At 32.0% G+C, this 13,987-nt stretch overlaps 1 protein-coding gene across 5 annotated transcripts in view; it reads right to left on the reverse strand.

Annotated features, from left to right (window-relative positions):
* Immp2l (inner mitochondrial membrane peptidase subunit 2) overlaps window positions 1-13,987 on the reverse strand; it is a 905,321-nt gene that overhangs the window by 557,088 nt on the left and 334,246 nt on the right. The gene's annotated exons all lie outside the window — the stretch shown is intronic.

Below are 13,987 nucleotides of genomic sequence, written 5' to 3' on the forward strand. Positions count from 1 at the left end.
CCAGTTGCTTAAAATATCTGTAGTTGTGTCCTCAAACAGAAATTAGTGTGAGTGCACTAGAACAAAAACAAAACAGAAGTAGAATTTCCTCCATTCTATTCCTCTGCCTATCCTCCCAGATATGCTTATGATCACATCTTTTTGCCTAAATAAGTTATATGTCTTGCTCAAAACCAAACAGGATTAGACTTGAATCAGAATCTTTAGATACAAAATCCACTGATTTTTCAGTTTTAGGACCGTAAATCTGATTAGCAAATGAGAAAGAGTTATTTTCCCCAAATAGAAATTATAAGATAATCTAGTCTATTTGTATATAGCCATTTTTACCTCATGAGATAAAATTTACTCCACACAATAAGCATAATAGACAAGAAACTCACTTAGTCTAACTTCAAAAATAACACATCTGAATTGTCATCTTATTTCCTTCAACAATAAAAGGAAAGTAGGATACAAAAGCTTCAGACCACTAACAAATAAATACCTAAAGAAGAAAGTATATCAATGTTCATGAAAGTTTCAAAAAGAAACATTGGCAAAACATTCTCCTTCATCAGAAAACTTCTCTACTAAAATTCTTCTTTCATTCTTTCTAATAATATTGTCTCTTGAACAAAATTGTTGAAGTCATTCTTTTGTTCCTTCTACATTTCTCATCTGGAAATGTGCTCATAAACTTGTCATCCAGACTGCTAGAATTTCTACTTAATCTTCACTTTCCCTCTTAGATGAAATTCTCTCCCATTCTTTAATCATTTCCTATCATGATTACTATAATTTCTTTTTTATTGTCCTCTTGAAATTCATACTTGTTAAGTCATGTACAGCCAAAATATGCAGCTAAAATAACATTTCTCTCCAACTATATCTCTTGCAAATGCCTCTCGATTCTGTCTTGGAAAATTCCGATTCACCTTCATATCACGCCAGGTACTGTGATGTAATTATCTTCTCTGTCACTGCAATTTGGAGTCACACATCAGCAATTTTGTCATCTCACCTTCCTCCCATGAGGTCCTAAGCAGATATTATTTGAGATGTTCTCTCTTCAAGCACGTTGTTTTATAATGTTGACTATCCAGGTGTGCAAAAGAAGAAAAATATGTGAAGGACTAATTCTATCTATATTTTCTTTCTTTTCCAGGGAAAGAAGGAGTAGATCAAAATTTATTCCACAGTTTAAACTTGCTTTGAATTTTAATTTTTGGAACATAATTTCTAATAGATTGGAATTGAGGAGAAAATGGTTTCTCAGATTCTAACATATTCTGGGCAAAAGATGAGAAGACCAATTCTACCATGAGGCACTAAAACTGCAAATATTACAAGACTATATAATAGAAACAAGATCATTTTAGGCAACAAACCCTTCAACTTTAAATGGCAGCCAGGAACCCAACTTCAGAAGGCTTGGTTTTGACTTTACATCTGGCGAACCACATAATCATTTTTTTCAGTAGGAAAAGCAGGCATCTTTTATGGGGAGGGGCAAAGAAGAAAGTTTATCAAATCTTTGCAGATAATGTGGCTCATACAGATACTTCAATTGAATCCCCAACTCACACATTCAATTTTTACCTGGTAAAGTTCTGGGAAGATCTACAGGTATGCATTCTTATCTAGGATATTCTCCCATCTACTCGCCCCTTTCTTCAACTCCTTGTCCTTCCCATTGCATGCTTCCAAGAGAAAACAATTTTATTTTTTAAATGCCCTTACAGGATTTGTGGTTATGAATGTTTTTCTTTGCAATCTCCAGTAAGTGTTTACTCTAAAGCTAGTTCTCCTTTGGGTGTTAGAATGGCAGCCAGGAACCCAACAAGAGAATCAGTTCTGAGAGCACTCCCAGTGAGAATAAAAGAAGAGGTATCAACAAGGTAAGAGCAATGCTACTACTACTACTATAACTACTGTTATTACTACTACTACTATAACTACTATTAGTAGTAACAGTAGTACTGCCAACTGGTCTACTTAAGTGGGTAGACACTTGCAACATGAAACAATTAGGGTTGGGAAAGATGGTGTTTACCTTAGAATATTCTCCCAAATTCCAAGCCCATAACTAGAGCTTAGATTGTCTCAGCTTCTCCTGAAGCATTTGGCTTGAAGGGAACAGAGCAACTGCCAGAAAGAGCAATGTGTACTGTGTAGAAAGGAGCACAGGGATAGTAGTGCTGAGCACAACTGACAATATCCATTGGGTTAGAATGAGAGTTGTCACCAGATTACCCTACCTCCTTTACTTTCTCCTTTATGAACAACAAAACTAGTATTATAAAATTTAGCAACTTTAGGAAATCAACTACCACAAATTGTAAAGCTGAAGAATAATCAACATGAATGTAATGTTAATACTAGGAAGAAAATCTATCAAAGATAAAGTAAATCTCAACCCTCCCTATATATTCCAGAACTTTTATTTTAATATAAAAATTGAATTTAATATTTTTTGGAAAGTTTAGAATTGAAGATCTTCAATATCTTTCTGGGGTAGGGCTTAGACTTTTTTAGGTTCTTCACTTTCAAAATAATGAACTATGAGAAAACTGCTATCACCTTTCTGTGACATAATAAGCAGTAAAACTCAAAGGACTCAATGATGGCAGAAAACCTAAGTACTATAATAAAAAAAATTCTGTTTTTATTTATATTTTTGTATATATCCAATTTAACCAAACATCTAAGGTCTTAGTAAATAAATGCCACAATAAAAACAAATGTTCCAAGCTGAGAACTAAGTTTCTGCTCCTGAAATTTTCTACCAAAAGTTATCAACCAGGCCTGATAAACCAATGTTTTATAAGTCTTATCAATTTTTGTGCACATCCTTACAAGCATTCCAGTTCTTGTACATTATATTTCTTATGAAAATAAATCTTCCTCCTGAAAGAGCAACAAATCAGGAATGCACATACCGGAGCTATAATGTGATACGATATATTTGCTGTATTTAATGAAACAAAAGTCTAAACTTTCAACATTTTCAGAAGTTTTCTCAATTGTTTTCATTACAATCTCCTTTATGAACAACAAAACTAGTATTAAAAAATTTAGCAACTTTAGGAAATCAACTACCACAAAATTGTAAAGCTTCAGTTTTAAAAGAAGGTTGTGTTTTAAAAATGAAATAACAAATATTTCCATACTGAAAGAATAAAGAGAACTGCACCAGGGCTGGGATTGTGGCTTAGCGGTAGAGTGCTGGCCTAGCACGTGCGAGGCCCTGGGTTCGATCCTCAGCACCACATAAAAATAAAAATAAAATAAAGGTATTGTGTCCAACTACAACCAAAAAATAAATATTTAAAATAAAAAGACAGAACTGAACCAATAAAACCCTAAGCAACATAAATAAAATATTCTCCATATGATCTTAAAAGAAATCAGAAATATCCAAGGCTATACACTAAAAATAGAGCTGAAATATTTTCATTCACCCAACAAAGAATGGGATATCTTTAATTAACTAGTTTATAACCTTAAAGGACTGAATTCAATTCGTGACTAAAATAGTTGTTGTTTCTGATTCATTACTTCAGTCAAAGGCCAGAACTACATGTGTCAAAGTCACTGATATAGTTACTTTCCTATAAATGATTGTAAAATCTGGGCCCCTGGCTAAATACAGTGATTGCAAAAGCATAATAAATCTTGAAAATGCAGGGCTTATCCTTTCTAATAGAAAATAATAAATATTGCTTAAAATCCCAAGGTTGTTTTTAAAACTGAAATAACAAATATTTCTATACAAGATAAAGTCATTTATGTTGAGCCACTAAAACTAGAGAAGGGGTGACATAGGTCATGAAAATACATAAACAAATAGGAATATTAGCCTAGAAAGGAAAAGACTACACTATCAACTTAGTAAATGAACTACTAATATATCTGATTGGGTTTAGTTAGTCAGCTGTTAACTATCAAAAATGAGATTTATATGGAAATTTCTTTCTTACTCTGAAATAAATAAATTTCTAATTGATTCTACTTTCAGACTACTGAAAAAAATTTAAAACCTTTTTATAAAGTCTAAAATATTGGCCTCATCTCAATAAAGCTAGAACTTTTTATGTGTATTTGAGGTACCCTTTCTGAAAGTGTGCTTCCCAGACACCTGCAATGTATGATTGCCAGGCCCACTCAAGACCTCATGAACTACTCTGGAAAAAAGGCCCAGGATCCTAAATTTTACATGAATCATCTAGGCATTCTACATTAGTTTGAGCTACCACATAAACTTTAAGTAAACATTATAGATATTTCTGCATTGATTTTTTTTTAATGCCACCATAGCAATTCTAATAAGAATAACTCAACATAAAAATTAGCCCCACTAATGTCAGGAATTGTTACATATTACTCAAATTAAGTGAGTCGCTATTCCTATATTATTCTTAAGCTTTCACAGTATGCTTTATTTTATAAAACAATGAAATCACATCCTATTTAATATGGTTTTCTTTTTGTCAATATTGTATGATTTGAAAGCAATATTCAGTTAAATGAGATTCAACAGCAATAAACAAGATCACTATTTTTTTCAGATTTATAGGAAAATCTTACCATATTTTTAAATGTTTTTGTTCTGTTTTTAGAATTTAATTTGAAATTTATCTCAAATCATTAATGGAATTAAAGAGGAATAGATCTTAAGCAAGCAAATGATCTTACAGTGGTTCTAGAATGACACAAACAAAGGAATATCATTTTAACTTCTTTCAGAAATCAATAAATGGCTAATGGAAAAAAGTTCACAAAATATTGTTGGGATCTATTTTTACACTATAATTTCATGCTTGCAGGATATCTTCAACTTTGGCTAAAGAATTATGGCACTTACTATTACATTTTTCCAATCAGTTTTATTATACCACACCTCCATCATATTAAAATAGCATAGACTCATAAAAGGAATAAATTTTCAGGTTAGATCTGTGCTTCTATGTATTACACACTTTATACATCTTATAAAGTCTGATACTTTATATGTATTTTAACACACAAAAGATAAAGAGTAAAATATTGTTTGATTACCTGCTAGACAGAAAACCAGAAGTTAGTGTTACATTACAAATTTACTGATATTTATGAATATTTCATATACATTTTGAAAGATATGGAAACTAGATTTTAATACCTGGATTACAAAAGTGGTTCAAAATTAGAAAATTCTGAAAAGCATTTTTAACCTAGATGCCCTTCAATATATGAATGGATAAAAAAATGTGGCATATATACATAATGCAATATTACTTAGCAATAAAAGAGAATAAAATCATGGTATTTGCAGGTAAATGGATGGAGTTAGAGAATATAATGTTAAGTGAAGTTAGCCAATCCCAAAAAACCAAATGCCGAAAATTTTCTTTGATATAAGGAGGCTGATTCATAATGGGATAGGGAGTGGGAGCATGGGAGGAATAGATGAACTCTAGATAGTTCAAAGGAGCTGGAGGGGAAGGGAATGGGCATGGGGTAATTAATGATGGTGGAATGTGATGATCATTACTATCCGAAGTGCAGGTATGAAGACACAAATTGGTCTGAATATACTATGTGTACAACCAGAGATATGAAAAATTGTGCTCTATGTAATAAGAATTGCAAAGCATTCTGCTGTCATATATGAATAAAAAAATTACATAAAAATAAAATATCTTCTCATTTAAGGATATTTCTCTAGAGAAAGAGAACTAATAGGCAATAGACAAATTGATAGATAATTAGAGAGGTAGATATATAGAGAGAGATGGAGACATACAGACATACACACATACAGGCATTTATTTAAGATACTGTCTCATGTAATTATGGAGACTAACTTCCATGACCTGCCATCAGCAAGCTGAAGACCTAGGAAAGTCAGTAGAGTAGTTCAAAAGGCCTGAGACCAAGAGAGCCAAATGGTGTAGATTCCAGTCTGAGTCTGAAGATTTGAGAACCAAGCAAACCAAGGCCATGAGCAGATTGATGCTCCAGCTCAACCTTAAAGTACAGTGAATTTAATCTCCCTCCATCTTTTTGTTCTATTCAACAGATTGAATAATCTGCTTACTGAGTTCACCATTTCAAATGCCAATCTCTTTCAGAAAGATTCTCATTGATTCATAAAAAAAATAACCTGTTCATCCCTTTGCCAAGTCAAGTTGACACATAATTAACCAATACAAATGCAAATAAATAATATATCAAGAGCCTATACAAATATCACAAATAAAACTAAAACTGTAATTGTATAATCATTAAAGTGAAAAGAGAAAAAAATATTTATTCCACTCTTAATATTCATATTGTACTGAAGATCATAGTTAATACAAGACTATTAAACAAAATTAGAAGCATACAGATTTGAAATCATTATCAATATCTGTAGCTGTAACTGCACAAATAGAAAATTATAATAGAACCTATAAAAAAAGACTTCAAAAATTATCTGGTTGAAAGATTAGTAAAGAAAAACAACAGACCTACTACTAGATACAAGTAATAAGCAGTTCAATATACTTTTTCAAAAGATGCTATATACAATAACAACAGTAACAACAATAATAAAAATGTTGTACTGGGAAAAATGTATATAATCATTTTATGAGGAAAATAATAAAATATTAGCTATATGTAATGAAAAGTTATTCCATGTTTATACATGGGAAGAATAAAGATACAAAATTTTTAGCAATTAGTGTATCAACTGAAAGTAATACAAAAAGGGATTTTCATAGAAATAGATACTCTAATCCTGAAATTCATACAAAATGGCAAAGATCAAAAAATAATAAAGATGATTTTGAAAAAGTAAAAGAGTGAACAATGTAGGAAAATTTCTTCTATGAGATGTTGAAACTAACTTTATTAAAACAATATGGCATTGGGGTGAAGAATGACAACTGGATAAATAGGACCAAACATAGGAAAGAAACAGATTCATGCCAACATAGACATGGTATCAAACAGAGGTGGCATTACAGATATATTCAGGAAGACAGGAAAGAAAATGCATCCTTATACTAATTACAAAGTAAATGGAGATTTATTTTTCTATATCTTCCCATACTGATCTATAATACTACCTCTAATTCTTGATTATAATGACCCCTAAATTCCAGATTGATTGGATCTAAATATGAAAAGCAAAATATAGAAAAATACAGCTTTATAACTTTGAAGTAAAAAAATCTCAACAAAGAAAAAAATCTGTCAAACAAACACAAATAAAAAAGACTGCTAAATAGAAATAAGCATTTTTAATTTTTTTTCAGTTGTAGATGGACACAATACCTTTACTTTATTTATTCATTCTTATGTCGTGCTGAGGATCAAACCCAGTTCCCCACACATGCAAGGCAAGTGCTCTGCCATTGAGCCACAACCCCAGCCCAGAAAGACGCATTTTAATAAGAAAATACTTGAGGAAAAATTAAGCCAATGACTAGGATATTTTCAAAACTTATAACTAACAGATTATTATTATCCAGATTATAAACAGGTATCTACAAATCAACAGTAATTTGTCAAAAAGGCTTTTACAGCAAGTAAGAAAAGTAGGAAACAAATATTTCACTGAAGAAAAGTAGTAAATAAGCATACAAAAAATGTCCAGTTTCAGTCATAATCAGGGGGACATGCAGTCAAACTTCCAGATATTAGCAACATGGTTAAAGCTATCTATTCATACCAACTTCTGCAAATTGAAATTGAAACATTCTTATAACATGCAAAATACCAAAAGTACTTTTGAAAACAATTTGGCAATATTTTAATGAAGCTGAAGAAGCACAAACAACAGACCTGGCAATTACAGTAGAAGGTATATGCCCTAAAGAAACTGTTGCTCTTGGGTACAAGTACATATAACAATGTTTGTGGTAATATCATTACTGATAGCAAGAATTAGAATCAACCTACATAGCTACCAATAGTTGAATACATATATGATGTATTATACTCAGTAATGCATACTATATATAATATGCAATATTATATAAACATTATGTTATATAAATATATTATATAATCTGAATATAATATTAAATATCAACATTAATATAAAATGTTAATATATTATATAATTATACAATATCCATATGTTAATATGGATAAATTCAAAAGCAATGTTGAAGAAAAAAACTGTTACAAAATGATATAGAATGATGCCAAAATTTATAAAGTATTAAAATATAAAGTTTCTACATCAAGAAAAATATGCGTATCAAAATATAAAACACATTATGCAAAAATCAGTAGGAAATTCAGAATAATAATTAATTCTTTAAATATAGTGGTAAAGATAGCCTTAGGAAAAGGTATACAGAGAACTTATCTTCATAAGATTCTATTTTTTTAAGAAAAAAAATATAGCAAAATGTTAAAATATGGATATATCTTTATTCATTATTATTCTCAGAATTTTTAAAATATTTTCTAAAATATTAAGGAAAAAAGAATTTTAAAAGTCTAATTAAAATGAACTCTTAAAAGTTCAGTTCAACCCTCTTGGTTAAAAAAAAAAATACCAGAAAGAAAGAGAATAAATGAATGTTTGATTAATTTTTACAATATGCAAACACTCTTTGTGCTATTATAAACTCTTCAAAACCTTTTTCATTAATTCACACCATGTACTTCAGCCTTTTGTATTATTAATCCCAGCATATGATTATAGATTAGTCAGTAACTTTAGTTTCTCACAAGCTTAATTACCCAGCAAATCTCCATCCTTTGTATTGTTTTGCCTTATATTGGCTGAAGAGTTTCTTTAAATTATTTCCTGCAGTTCTGCTTACAACTAAAATTTCATATCTGGGGTTAGCTGATATTTATTAAGGTTAAAAAGGTATTAACCTTCATAGTTACAACACAATTCTGAGGTACTGGGTCCTATCTGAGACCACACCTCTTATGTGTAGCTGCCATTTCTTCCATTACTATTTTTCCATCTTATGGTATGAAATGATAATAGAACCCTGCTGCATGGACCTGTTAGAAAAACATGAAATACATATTAAACTGTTACAAGGGAAGACAGAGATATACAGTGGAGGAATCAAAGAGAAAACACAGTACCTTGGGTCTGTTCTGCCACTCACTCGTGTGTGGCCCTAAGTAACCCACTTCCCCTCTTTGAACCTGGTTCACTCATGTTGAGACAATGACATTGTCCTGCTACCTCACAGGATAGGTGTGAGGTATGAAAGAGAAGATATATATAGAAGTACTTGAGAACTATAAGGCATTCCAGAACCACAAAGTGGGGACTTCTATTACTGTGATGTTTTCAGAACAGAAAAATGAAATGTAAAATGAAATGCCTAAAATTATCTGAAACAAATTCATTAGGGTAAATTAATTTGGTTGCCTTTGAAAACTATTGTTTCTCCATGAATGAGTGAAACTGTCATTGCAAAATTTATATGAAAAAATAGACAATTGCTAATGACATTTTAGGAAGGAACTTTGTTAAAATCAGGAATAGCAAGGAAGTTAAAGAAAGGTATTGGAGTGCTATTCCAAAATTACTTAAGGACTAAATTAAATGGTGATTACAATTTGTGTACAAAAATTAAGATGGAAATCAGCTGAAAGTGGTGGCAAAATAAAGAATATCAGGTGATTTCTTTCCTCAAAGAAGGTTCTAAACGTTTGTTCAATGGATTTATGGGATGCCAAAGAATGCTTCAGGAATCCATGAAGTCAAAATCATTTTCACAGTGTTCAACCACAGGTTTGCAAAACCTCCCATGTACTATTTACCGATCCCAAAGAAAGAAGCTAGAGAACTTGACAGAGAAGGTTTGGATATTTTATTACTCATGCACTCCTTCCTTAGCAATGGCAGGCTGACGAAAAATATAGGATAAGTTTTATGCCCACTGTCCAGATTAATTTATTTTAATGTTTTATGAATACATTCCTTTACCTTACAACCAAACTCCCTCTGCTTTGTTTCCCAAAGAACGTTTGGAGACAAGGGAAGTGGCCAGTTTCCCTTCTTTTTCTTTATCTAGTCATCCATTCTTTGAAGTTCTTTTTATCTCATCGCAAGGAAAAACAAGCTTTTCTAGGCCCAATACAGAGTAATGCTAAGATGTTGGGTTACTGCTTTGCTGTGTTAATATTTGCACAGAGGTTGTAAAAGCACTGATGAAGAACCGCTAGTGCCTTAGCACAAATCAAGGCCAGGCACCAAAAAAGTTCTTGTAGTCTTCCACTGCATTTATTTTATTAAAGCAACAAATAAACAAAAATGTCCATTTCATTTCAGAATACCCTGACTGAAGTAATAAAAAAATTCTTAGTCCTACTAGGTTTCAACTCAAGTTCAGTATATTTTATTATTTTATATGGTGAAATGATAAATATATATGAGGCACTTAGTTATTACAAGCAACAAAATCCATGTGGTTGTTTAAGTTGTGAGCTGAACTAGCCACTTTCCCATGAAACAACATTAATAGTTGAAGGAACAGCTGATTATTCAAACTTGGGTTTTTGGCAGACATTTTTGCAATAAATGCTTCAAGGAAAAAAACTGACAGTATCATTGCCAATGATAAAATTAAAGCTTTCTAGAAAAAAAATCAGAAGTACAGGAAACTAGTATCTGTTACTGTTTCAATTAAAACTTATAAGTGACTTTGTAACAGCTTCCTAACACAATGACGTGTCTTATGTCATCACTGGTGACATTAACAAATGGGATTTGTTCATACTGTACTAGGAGATGTATCAATATGTGTGAAATCTATGTAACTCAGAGAATCAGTATCTTCCAAATGGCCAATATATGACATTATGATATCATGCACGGGTAAAGGATTTATTCAAAGTATAAGATAGCTAGGTGTGGTGATATACACTTACAATCCCAGGGAGTTAGGAGGCTGAAGCAGGAGTATCATGAGTTTGAGGCCAGCCTCAACAACTTAGTAAGACCCTCAACACCTTAATGAGACCCTAACTCAAGACAAATAATAAAAGGGGCTGGAGATGTACGTCACTGATCAAGTGTCCCTGGGTTTGATCCCCAGTATCAAAAAACATACAAAATAGACCAATAGATTTTAAAGGCTCAATGTATAATTTCATTTTACAGTAACATAATTCTAGCTAATTGTGAAGTAAAATAAGGAAGAAATTTTAACTGTGCCAACAACCAAAATTTAGATTATGAACTTTGGGGTTTGTTTTTTTGTTTTTTTGTTTTAGAAAAAGGCATTCTCAAACAGGATATTTTTGAGTCCACAAAAATTGTAACACTCTTCTGGAACAACATAATGTGATAGAAGGAAGAGAACCACAGAGGAAACATGAGCAAGATTATGGGGCAAGATGATAATCAATGGAGAAGATAGGAAATGCCAGTAGAATAGAGAGGTGTCTGGGGGATTGGTATCCCTGATGAAATGGGATATCTTATAGAGAAAGAATGTAATGGATGAGAGAAGAATAAATACCAAGAAAATGCTAAGTTAGAAAAATGAGGTGGGGGGAATTTAGGCACACTGCCTTCAGTGGTACCAGTCATCATCCTGTGGCACTGGTAACAGAATGCAGCACTACCCCACACCACCACCTGTAAACAGCCACTCAGCACTCCATTTATACCAATACACACTATTCCATTACCACTGTTTTTTTATCCTCTTCCTTTTCTCTATATTTCAGTTCCTCACCAAATCACAGCTCTAAGAGACTACAAATTTCTGTCTCCAGCCAACACTTGTTCTGAAAAATCAATAAGCAAAGAAGGCAGTAGGATATATTACAAAATATCCCCCTATGTTCTTTTAGGCTTAGATTGTAAGGGCCAGTTACTTTTATAGAACCCAAGAGGAAACCCTTGTCACAGGAACTAGTTCTGTATGAAACCATATCTACCTAAAACTGCCTTTGCCATTCCCGAAGGATAATGTTAAAAAGGGATAGCAAGGAATATATATATGTCTACCAAAAGTCAGTTCCTATAAAGACAAAAACAGAGTAGAAACATTTAATAAAGCTGCTGTCATATTCTGTATAAGCCAGCAACAAATCACCTCTAATACTACAAGTATGCAATAAACATGTAAGCATTAGCTCAGTATAGCTATCAAAGGTATATTTATCAAATGTAATTATCTTCTTATGTTTAAATATTTATCAATATTAATATTTTATAAACAGAATTCTACCATCTATCAAATTTTAAAATAATACAATACATCATAGCCTATTTTAAAGTTAATCTTAATCCAGAGGTGTGTTTATAACATTTCAAGTAAATCGATATCTTTGAATGATATTTGAAATTTTTCTGTTATCAATCTTTTGTCTCATTAGTTGTATTTGACAGAGAACCCAACATGACATACCTTTTTTAACAGCATGTAGAGATTTCTGAATTGCTTCCATTGAAACCTAGCCCCAGGCCACTGAAAACTATCAGAAATAATGTCAGAATTGACTTCAGAAAGGCTTATCAGGAATTCCCTCATTAAGAGGTTATCTGCTGTTGGATATTTTTATCTTCATATTGGGAAAAAATAAAACTTTCTGCAACACAAAATAATTCTCTTCTTTGAAATCCAAGGGAAAGTACCATCCTCCACAATTCCAGTATATAAATAAAAGAAATAGACCTAAAAAGCTATCAGTTTGGGGACAGAAGCACTCAGGATATGTGTTGGAATGAAACGTGTCTAGAATGGGAGTACTTAACTTGATGAAGCCAACACTACTTCTATCCATTTGAATCAAAAGACTAGGTTAAAAAACCAAAATGGTCCTTACAAGAAAAAAATTTCATTTATTAAAAAATTATCAAAAGTTCTTAAATTTGTAATTATCTCCCCCAAACCAGGAAATACTGGAATCCAAGCACAAGAACCACAGTAACTACCTGATGGTCCTTGGGACCAGATGGCCAAGGCCAACACAATCCATTTATCAGCTCTCTCAAGTATGTGTTGGAAGCAGAGGAGGACTAGGGAACAAGTTCATAAAAATATCTTTCCTGAAAAACTGACCACATTCTGGAGAAATTCTCTGAGTTCGACATGAGATTTCTTCTGTTAGGCAACAATAGCATTTGTGCCACTGAAACTTTGTCCAAAATGCATCAGTATTCTATAGTTTCTTGCAGAAGGAAGAACTATGATTAAACACGGCCTTTGTTCTTGGAAATATCAATTTTAAGAGATGTAACAAGGGTCCTCAACCCTCTCAGGTGAAAGGTATTTTAATATGTTGTTAAAAATAATATATGTAAAAATAAAGGATAATATAATTTATACCCTTTCTTGAAAGGTGTTTCCTTTTGAGAAAGAAATTTAAACCCTTTCTTGAATGGTGTTTCCTTTTGAGAAAGAAATCAAGAAATTCTAGCAATACTACTTTTTTTAACCACCTGCTATTATTGTAATAGTAACCATACTAACAACGTACCACTCTGCTAATAATCTGAAACCCTTAAGTACTTCTACCCAGTCATCTTTGTTACAAAGTAACTTCTATCTACAATGATTACACATGCATTCTAATGGGAACACTAATACTTCTTAAAATTCATTTACAGTACTTTAAAAAAAATCTACTGATCTAAAAATCCTTAGTTTTTTTTTTTTTAAATGAAATACTGAGACTATTTTTAAAAAATTAACAACTACTCAACCATGGGACAGAAACCTAAGTCACTTATTAGCTCAGTGTATGAAAATCACAGTAAGGTGATTAAGATAACTCCCTCCTCTTACAGTCAAGATCCCCCATGGTGTCCAGAAAGAATGTGCTACAGCTATTTCGAATGGGATCAAACTACCTCACTCTATCCCCATATTCCACCATCTACTTCCACCTTTCTAGGATAGTATGTGGTATAAGTGTTCAACTTATTGGGAATGATGCAAACAAATTGGAATTAGTGAAGAATTTCCAGGAAATTATTGAATACACTGAAATATTCCATTAGTATACATAGGATTGTCCATTTTAAAGACAAATGTTT

The sequence above is a fragment of the Marmota monax genome, unplaced genomic scaffold (genome assembly GCF_021218885.2).
Source record: "Marmota monax isolate L192 unplaced genomic scaffold, Marmota_monax_Labrador192_F-V1.1 WCK01_AAM20220418_F8-fsc00139, whole genome shotgun sequence".
Classification (NCBI taxonomy): domain Eukaryota; kingdom Metazoa; phylum Chordata; class Mammalia; order Rodentia; family Sciuridae; genus Marmota; species Marmota monax.